Raw genomic sequence first — 9,627 nt, forward strand, 5'->3', positions numbered from 1 at the left:
AGCATTTTTGAGAAATTGCACTAGCGGAAGTACGGACCCTAGGCCATGTTTTAAAGCATTGCAATACCGTTTGTGCTCCATTTTATCAATTGCTACCTTGCTGTTTTCATTGTTCCTATTACAAAAATCAATATATACTATCCATACTACAATCATATCACCATCTCTTCATCGAACTAGTGCACCTATACAAATTACCATTGTATTTGGTTTGTTGGGCACACAAGAGACTTTTTATTATTTGGTTGCAGCGTTGTTTGAGAGAGACCATATTCATCCAACACTTCCCATGTATTAATAAACCTGAGGTCATCCACTTGAGGGAAAATTGCTACTGTCCTGCAAAACTCTGCACTTGGAGGCCCAACACCTGTCTACAAGAATAAAGTTGTGTAGTAGACATTAGTGTAAATACTGACCGTGCCGGGGCTGACGCTTGTATTTTTTAGATCTTCTTTGCTTCTTCATTGACCTGGTCTTGATCTTCCTCCCAAGTCTCCCGTGGCATCTTCAACATTGAAACGGTGCAGTTCGTTCACGTCGTAAACCAGGGGAGTACACGTCCACAGGAGCCCATTAGGGCATCTGCAATTGAATCGGGGGTAACTGCCATTTTATCTTTACCGCAACCACTATGCCTGCCATTTTCACCACGCGTGCCACATGCATTGTGCAGGGTTGGTGGTGGATGCACAAGGTGCAGGAACATGCACCTTGGCAGAAAATGCAACGCCCTGGATTGGTGTAATGGGGCGGCCGATGAAGCTGGACGCTACCAGGAGGGTAGAGAGGCCAGAATGGAGGAGTGGGGCAGCCGTCCCAGAGTAGTGGAGAGCCAGCCTCCCTCCACAGCCCTGCTATAAAAAGAAGCACGCGGGGATGGCGATGCTCATCCACACCTATTCCTTCCTCCTTCCCTAGTTTTGCATCCACCATGACAAGGGGAAGGGTCCGAGCCCGGGATTTGACGGTGGCGATGAGGGCTTAAATTCTGAAACCTGCTCCTATCCCATTGCAGTTGCAAAAGGTGAAGTTGTGGGGCGTGGTCGAGGTCGACGTGGCGCCCGTGTTAGGGGCGGACGGGGTGGCGTGGCTCCCGTTCCTCCCACAACGGTCCCAATGCTAGCAGCAGGCCATGGAGTGGACACGACATTTGTTGGGGAAATATACAGGGGCGGGCATTTTCCCCTGACTCGTGCATGGACAAGACAAGGGCAAGACAAGGATTGAAGTACCAAGATATTTGAGGAACCTGTATGCAACCAAGGAGGACCTAGAATGGCTTAGCGAACAAGATATCTGCGAGGAAAGAGCCTCCCTTGCCGGGCCGGCAAGCCCGGCAAGGGGCCAGGCCACCACCTGAAGCAAGCAACCAAGACTCCCCGGCAACGCCTGCCGGGGTTGTGGGGCCTGAACCACCCCACCAACCACGCAAGTACGGCCCATGTCGTCAATCAAATTGGTGTCAAGCCGCAAGGTGATTAAGTGGTAGCATTTGCCACATGGCAGCCATCTCCTACAGAAGAAACCCATAGGTGACATCCGTCCAACGATGTGTCAAGAGAACATACGCGGAGATGGCGAGATAAGCCTAATAGGCCTTGCCGTGACACCGAGCGGTGCATTTAATGCACCCTTCCAGCCCGCAGAGTTAGGTATGATAGCACTATTTGCTATCATATCAGTGGGTAATGACTGTTTAGCCACTGTGGTGACCCATTAATCTATAAAAGTAGGCCCAAGGCGATCGTACAAGGGGGTTAGAGGGTTGGAAACTTGACAAACCCAAGCCGCCATACGCTTGTGGTCACCGTAGTCCTGAGGCAGGCCTTGCCGGCCAAGTGTACCATGCACTACCACGTTCATTTCCACCATCAATCCACCAAAGCAGGAGTAAGGTCTTATGCCTCGTGGTGGCCCGAACCTGGGTAAATTGCTTGTGTGCTCTCTGTCGTGCTATCACGCACTGGTCTGCTCTTCGTGCAACGCGACGTCCCCCGCCGAACCTGGAGGTTTCCACGGATATCCGGCGACATCTTTGGCGCGCTAGGTAGGAGGCTCGCTTGTGCGAACCTGAAAGTGCACGCAGTACGTCATCTTCATCGCCATCTTCATCTTCGACGACGCCATCAACCGTAGCGCCCGCGGCGAAGCGGAAGCGGAGCAGGGCGAAGATCCACTCTTTCACCATGTTGTCTCTAACGCCCATGATGCGGCTATATCTCCCACATGTCGAGGCATGACTTAGAGGCATAACCGCATGGTGGTTTTGTCGCAAGAGGGGTTATCTTCACAGAATCCCATGTACTGAATAAGAAAGGGGTAAAGAGTTGGCTTAGAATCGCCACTTCACACATATAAAAAGTTAAACATACCTCATCCAAAGTACAATCAAGGTCCGACTACGGAACCAAAATAAAAGAAGACAACCCCAAATGCTAGATCCCCGATCGTCCCAACTGGCCACCACTACTGATCATCTTGAAAAGACACATAACAATGACCAAAATCTTCATCGAGCTCCCACTTGAGCTCGGTTGCGCCACCTGCACCGGTATCATAGGAATCTACAACTGTTTACAAGTATCCGGGAGTCACGAGGACTCAGCAATATCAAACTCGCGAGATCAAGACTATTTAAGCTTATGGGTAGGATTTTGTAATGAGGTGGAACCGCAGCAAGTGCTAAGACAATATGGTGGCTGACATACGCATGTAAGAGTAAGATGAGAAGCTACACAACGGTCGTGAAGCTACAAGTGATCAAGAAGTGATCCTGAAACTGCTTATGTTCAAGTATAACACAAGACCGTGTTCACTTCTCGGACTCCGCCGAAAAGAGACAATCACGGCTACACATGCGGTTGATTCATGTTAATTAAGTCAAGTGTAAAGTTCTCTACAACCGAATATTAAGACATTTCCATCTGCCACATAACCGCGGGCATGGCTCTCGAAAGTTTATACAATGCAGGGGTGTCCCAACTTAGCCCATCACAAGCTCTCACGCTCAACGAAAGATATTCCTTCTCCCAGAAAGACCCGATCAGTCTCGGAATCCTGGTTACAAGACATTTCGACAATGGTAAAACAAGACCAGCGAGACCACCCGACTGTGCCGACAAATCCCGATATGAGCTGCATATATCTCGTTCTCATGGCACACCGGATGAGCAATCCGTACAACTAAAAACAGCCCTCAAGTTTCCCTGAGGTGGCGCTGGAAAGGGCTCTAGTTTGGACCACCACTCAGAGGAGCACTGGCCCAGGGGGGGGTTAAAATAAAGATTACCCTTGGGAGCGCGACTCTCAAGGGAAAATGTATAGGCGGCAAATGTTAAAACCAAGGTTGGGCCATGCTGGAGCAGTTTTATTCAAAGCAAACTGTGAAGGGGATCCCATAACCCCAACCGCATTAGGAACGCAAAATCAAGGAACATAACACCAGTATGACGGAAACTAGGGCGGCAAGAGTGGAACAAAACACCAGGGGCTGAGCAAAGCGGTAACATAGCCAAACAATGGTTTGCTACGAAGGTGGGTTCGAGGCTTGACATGGCAATATGGGAGGCATGATAAACAAGTAGTAGGTAGCGTGCCAAAGCGATAGAGCGAACAACTAGCAAGCGAAGATAGAAGTGATATCGAGGGTAATGGTCATCTTGCCTAAAATCTCGCAAGGAAGAAGAACGAGTCCATGAAGAAGACAAATGGACATAGTTGAATGGATCCTCACAAACGCGACGTTACCGGAACGAACAGGAAGAAGCAACACCGGAAAGGAGAAAACAACATGGTAATCCAACAAGCATAAGCATAGTATGATGCACAATCAAGTATGATGCATGTCCGGTTTAAAGAGGCATGGCATGGCAAAGTGCACAAACAACACTATAAGTTAAGCGGAGCTCAATATGCAACGAGTTGCATATTGACGAAACACCACATGGCTTATTTAGTTCTCTCTCAGTTATGTACTCTTCAATATTAAATGCTGTTAAACAAGGCAAGAGCTGAAACATATATAAACTAGCTATTTAGTCAAGTTTAAATGAGGCTGGAAACTACAGACAACAATTCCGGAAAATCATCATATGCAAATTTTAGATTTTGGTACTGTTCTTCACTAAACTATAATTTCGAGTTGCTAAACATGCAAAGTAATGCCACCATGTTAATCTATGCATTTTAATTCCCCATTTACATATAAAGTTTATTAAAATTGGAGTTATGGTTATTTAGTTATGAAATAAATCATTTTAACATGGCATATGAGAAAATTCAATAAACTACACATTTAAACATTTCAAACATGCTTGAAAGTTGCATAAAATGAAACAAGATGAAATTCTAAGCATTTTACATATAAAGTTTGTTTCAACCCGATGCACGGTTATTTAGTTGTGAGCATATCAATATCGTCCGGGCCCAGATCCGGCCCGGGGCGGGCCTGAGATGAGCTTCAGCGAGCCCTGCAGGAGGTGGAGGGGGGCAGGGGAGACATGGAGGTGCAGCGTTGGCTGAGGAGGCGCTGGGTTGGCGGCCTGGAGCAAGGGGATTGGTCGGGGCCGATGGCGGGTGGTGGCGCTGGCCTCTGGGCCGACGACAAGTGGCGGCGGCGGGGTGGCTTGGCGCTGAAAATGCGGAAGGCGGGGTTGGCTACAGCTAGAGGTAGGTGGAGACTAGGGGATGCCAAATTTGGAAGGAGGGTGTCCATATATAGCAAAATTGCTAGGGTTTGGCTCTAGGGATTGTTTCTGGACCCTCCGATGTCGATGAGATGGTTCCGGTCGGAGGGCTGGTTTAGAGTGGGAGTGGGCTGTGAAGAGGGGCCTTGGGATGAGAAGAGAGAGATGGAAATGCAGCCCGACAAGGTTTCCGGAGACCGAAAACGTCCAACGAAAACACCGGCTATACTGCCACTGTACTTACCCACTGGGCATCAAACAAACACGAATGCGATGAAACATGGCAGGCGGCCTACTGACAACATAGCAACACTGCATGCCAACTTTCAACCCATCCCGAGAACATTTTCCGGGCACTTATAAAAATAATATTTCGGACGTGCCGTGGGAGAGTGCGAGTGTGCCTGGGATCAGAATGGACAACGGAGTGAACTGGGGGAACCTGGACGGATGCAAGTTTTGAAAGCATGATGATGCAATGCACATGATGACATGGCAAGATGCAGCATGCAAGGGAATGAGAAGGCAACAACAGCGAAATAACTGGAAGACACCTGGCGCATCGGACTCGGGGAGTCACAACACTCCACCACTACAAGAGGATCAAGTCCCGAGATCTAAGGATGGCACCAGAGAGAAACGAAAGAGGAAGAGAAGAGGTAAAACTAAGTTGCTTCTTGGACAAACGAGTGAAACCACAAACCTTGAGAGGTTGAACAAATTGAAATAAAGAATGCAATCAAGATGAAGAAATTTTAAAACACTCTGCTAGAAAAGAGGAACAAGGAACATTACTATAACCTTGTAGGTTGAAAGACATAAGAGAGAAGAAGTACATGCAAGCACTCCGGTTGAAACGAGATGTACAAGTAATGATAAGGATCAATTACGACAACACTCTGGTTGGAAATGGAAGGCAATAATATGAACCTGGAAAAATGAAAGCACTTGGATGAGACTCGGGTTAGAAGAGGAATGATAGACACAACACTCCGGTTAAAACACGATAGAGAAGGAATAAGAAAGATATAATTTGGACAACACTCCAACTGTAAATGGAAGGAATTGAACATGAACTTGACAAGATGAGAGTATACTTGATGAAATCAACAACACACTGCCTCTGGAACTATTGAAAGAATGGCACAATGGGTAAGAAAGATTTCAGACAGCACTCCGGTTGAGAAGGGAGGCAAAACTTGACAAAATGGGAAGAACTTGAAAAGAGGACACGACACTCCGGTTGAATGGATAAGCAAAGGAAAGAACATGATCTTTAACAAAAATGGGATGATGGGTCAAAGTGTGCGACATCTCAATGCCTCCGGAACAAAAGATAGAACAGGCTGAAAGTGACGAAGAAGAAAACAACATCTTCTACGTCGAATGAATTTGAAAGCATCCTTCCATAGAGGATTGGACGGAGTTGTTGGGAAATGAACAATGAAAAGAATAAACTTGTTGTGGGCTTATGGAAAACATCCCAAAACTTGAGGTGAAATTCTGCCACCACCAAAAGATTGATTAGCTAAATGGAATGGAGAGATGGAAAAAACTTCTTTCACTGCGTGAGTAGGAGGAAACTTGGATCAATAAATAGCACCATAATTAGCAACATTCCATAGGGAAGGTTTTAGGTGAAATATAACCAAAGATAACTCCAACAAAGAGATTGATGGATTGAGAAGAGCTCATGCTCGAAGAAATTTATGGTTTTAACTATCTCATTCTTGACAACTTTTGAATCATGACACACGAAGGGAAATTGTCAAGAGTGACATAACACCACCTCTAAAGATAAAGTAGAACGAATTGCATTTCAGAATGCAAGACGACGAATACTTCAACTCCTCAAAACAAAACATGTGTTAAGAACCCTATTCAATTTTGAGTATAGCTTGGTGGATCATTAATTCAAGAGATATCTTGAAGAACAATTGAAGAATAAAAAGAGTCCTTGACGAACCACCATGTAGCCTCCATGAAGAATTCCGTTAGTAAAAGAGTGATAAAAAAGAAATAGAAGTTGAAAACACAAGGTGAAGCCTTGCGATGATTTAGATGCGGTTTCGCGACAAGATAATGCGGAAAACTTGGAACTCCAGAAAAAGAAAGATGAAAAAATTGAAACCGAGAATTTTGGTGAACCTCCTAAATAAGGAAATGAATTCACTCGATGAAACAAGTATAAGAATTACATTATGCTTATCCTTCATCAATTAAATTGATGACACACAATGGATTTGGCATATTACTCATTCTCATTGGAAAGGATTCAGGAGAGATATAGCGTAATCTTGAGAAGGTCTTCAACAAACCACCAGTAGGATTGAAACAACGAACAAATTACTATGAGAATATAGGAAGAGGAATCTTGAACAAACCACCGTAAGAAATTGAAATGCATGAAGGTAAAAGCACGAATCACTAGGAAGAAGTGTAAATTGAACAAAGATACTTGAGAGAATTTAGATACAAGTGAACGAAGAGATCATGTGCTAATTAGAGAATACTTGAACGATCCACCGGAAGAATTCAAGAACGAGGGCTGAAAATGAAACGAATAATTCTGAGTTGACGGGCTCCGGATAATCAAACTGAAAAGACTCATGAATTGCTCCGGATGGGTGAAAAGAATTCTCATAATCGAAAACAATTATGAGATGATGGCATCAAGCTTGAACTTCGTATCTTTGGAAGAACGGGTAGGATTTGGAAGAAAACTCTTCTTTGGTCTTTATAATCTGAGAATAATGACGCGAAACACCACCATGAATTGTTGAGGCACTCCAGAATGAAAATTAGAAAGGTTGAACCCACGATGAAAATAATTTGAAAGATCTTGGAGAAAGACATTTGACTGATGATAACTCATACTTACGTCAAACTTTGAAATGAATTTGGGTATAGCTCTGGGAAAATTAGAAGAGTCAGGTAAGATCCTGGGAGGAGACCTGTGGGTTAGGGTCCACTCAAGAGAAAACACCGCTGAACGATTTAAAAGAGAGATTGCGCCGGTTCAATTAAATGACTTGAATGAGATAACAACCTTGAAATAGGTTGAACGGATCTTGAATGAAAAGATGAGCCTTCTGGGATATCTTCAGCACTCCAGAACAAATGAATAGCGAGAACTGAATGATTAATAGGTGCGTCGGCATGAGAAAACATTTGAAACGAGGAAAGGATATGATCGAGAAAGCTTGAAAATCCACCGGAGAATAAAATGAAGAATGATGAACTTAAAGCTCCGTTAGTATCTTCCTGAGAATCACCGGATAAGGATATTGACGGAAAAGAATGGAGAGACTTCCCATCAATAAAAGGATACTTGAATAAGAAATCTGAGTCCTTGAAGAAAAAAGGTGGGAGGGCGGGAAAACAAAGGCAAATTGGGACGGGTGGAATGGATATTAACTTGAAGTGAAGCACACCAGTTGAAAAGGAATGACATGACAATCTTGATTATCAAGAGGGATTACTACTCCCATAGAAATATGAGAACACCGCTTAGAAGAGGCATGGAATCAACATTTGTCTTTGAAGCAACTCAAATACCACAACTCAAAACAAAACAAAGGATTGGCTGGCAAAATAAGCCGGAACAAACATATGATAGAGATTTCGTCCAAAATTTTCATGGTGTGGCCCACATGGGCTCGATCTTACAGCACCATCATGTACAAGGCAGTGCACATGACATACGAAGCGTCCCCAAGTCAGCATAGCCAAGGACTCTTTAAGACACAACGAGACCACTGTAAAACAAACCGTGGATAGGAGGACCACTAGACATCGAACCCCAATCTCATCTCATGCATCTATTGGAAAGATATCCTAGGAGCTACTTGAATTCCCACCTATAAACTCCCGAAACTTTCGGGTTATGCAATCTAGTGTTGGGGATACAGGGGAAGCATAATATCTCACCCAAACTAACAGTCCCTACATCGAGCTGTATCCCTCCGTCAACACATAACCAAGAAAACTCCAGAAACCGTGTACCTCAACCTTTGAAAAGCATCCGCTATACAAGATATGGCAATACTCCCGAACTCCTGCCCCAGTACTGGGTGGCGTCGAGGTTATCTCACCAACAACTGCATAAAACAGATATTCGATGTGAGCGAACTCAGGTATTCCAGAACTGTAATGATAAAATTGTGACAACAACACCTCGGAGCTGAACTCCCTGGGACACTGCCACAACCCCTAAATGTTAGGAGGCACCAAGAACAATGTTCTAATCACAAATATGTCGGACCAATCCCATGAAACCCGCATGATCCTAATTTTTTCGTGAAATTTGAGGACAGGAAAGTCAAAACTTCTACGTCATGAGGCCTCACCAGAGCGACGAAGGGACTGAGGAGTAAATAGAATCCTACTCTCCGATATATATAATCCTAAGACTCAAAACATTTTGTTCTAGACTTGATAACGTCAGCGATTCGATCAAGATGGGGCTCCTAAGTTGGGGATGGCTCTGATACCAACTTGTAACGCCCACGATGAAGCTATATCTCCCACGTGTCGAGGCACGACTTAGAGGCATAACCGCATGGTGGTTTTGTCGCAAGAGGGGTAATCTTCACACAATCCCATGTACTGAATAAGAAAGTGGTAAAGAGTTGGCTTTACAATCGCCACTTCACACAAATAGCAAGTTAAACATACCTCATCCAAATTACAATCAAGGTCCAACTATGGAACCAAAATATAAGAAGACAACCCGAATGCTAGATCCCCGATCGTCCCAACAGGGCACCACGACTGATCATTCGGAAAAGACACATAACAACGACCAAGATCTTCATCGAGCTCCCACTTGAGGTCGGTTGCGCCACCTGCACAGGTATCATCGGCAGCTGCAACTGTTTGGAAGTATCCGGGAGTCACGGGGACTCAGCAATCTCACACCCACGAGATCAAGACTATT

This window comes from Triticum urartu, chromosome 4, assembly GCF_003073215.2.
Source record: "Triticum urartu cultivar G1812 chromosome 4, Tu2.1, whole genome shotgun sequence".
NCBI classification, from domain to species: Eukaryota; Viridiplantae; Streptophyta; class Magnoliopsida; order Poales; family Poaceae; genus Triticum; species Triticum urartu.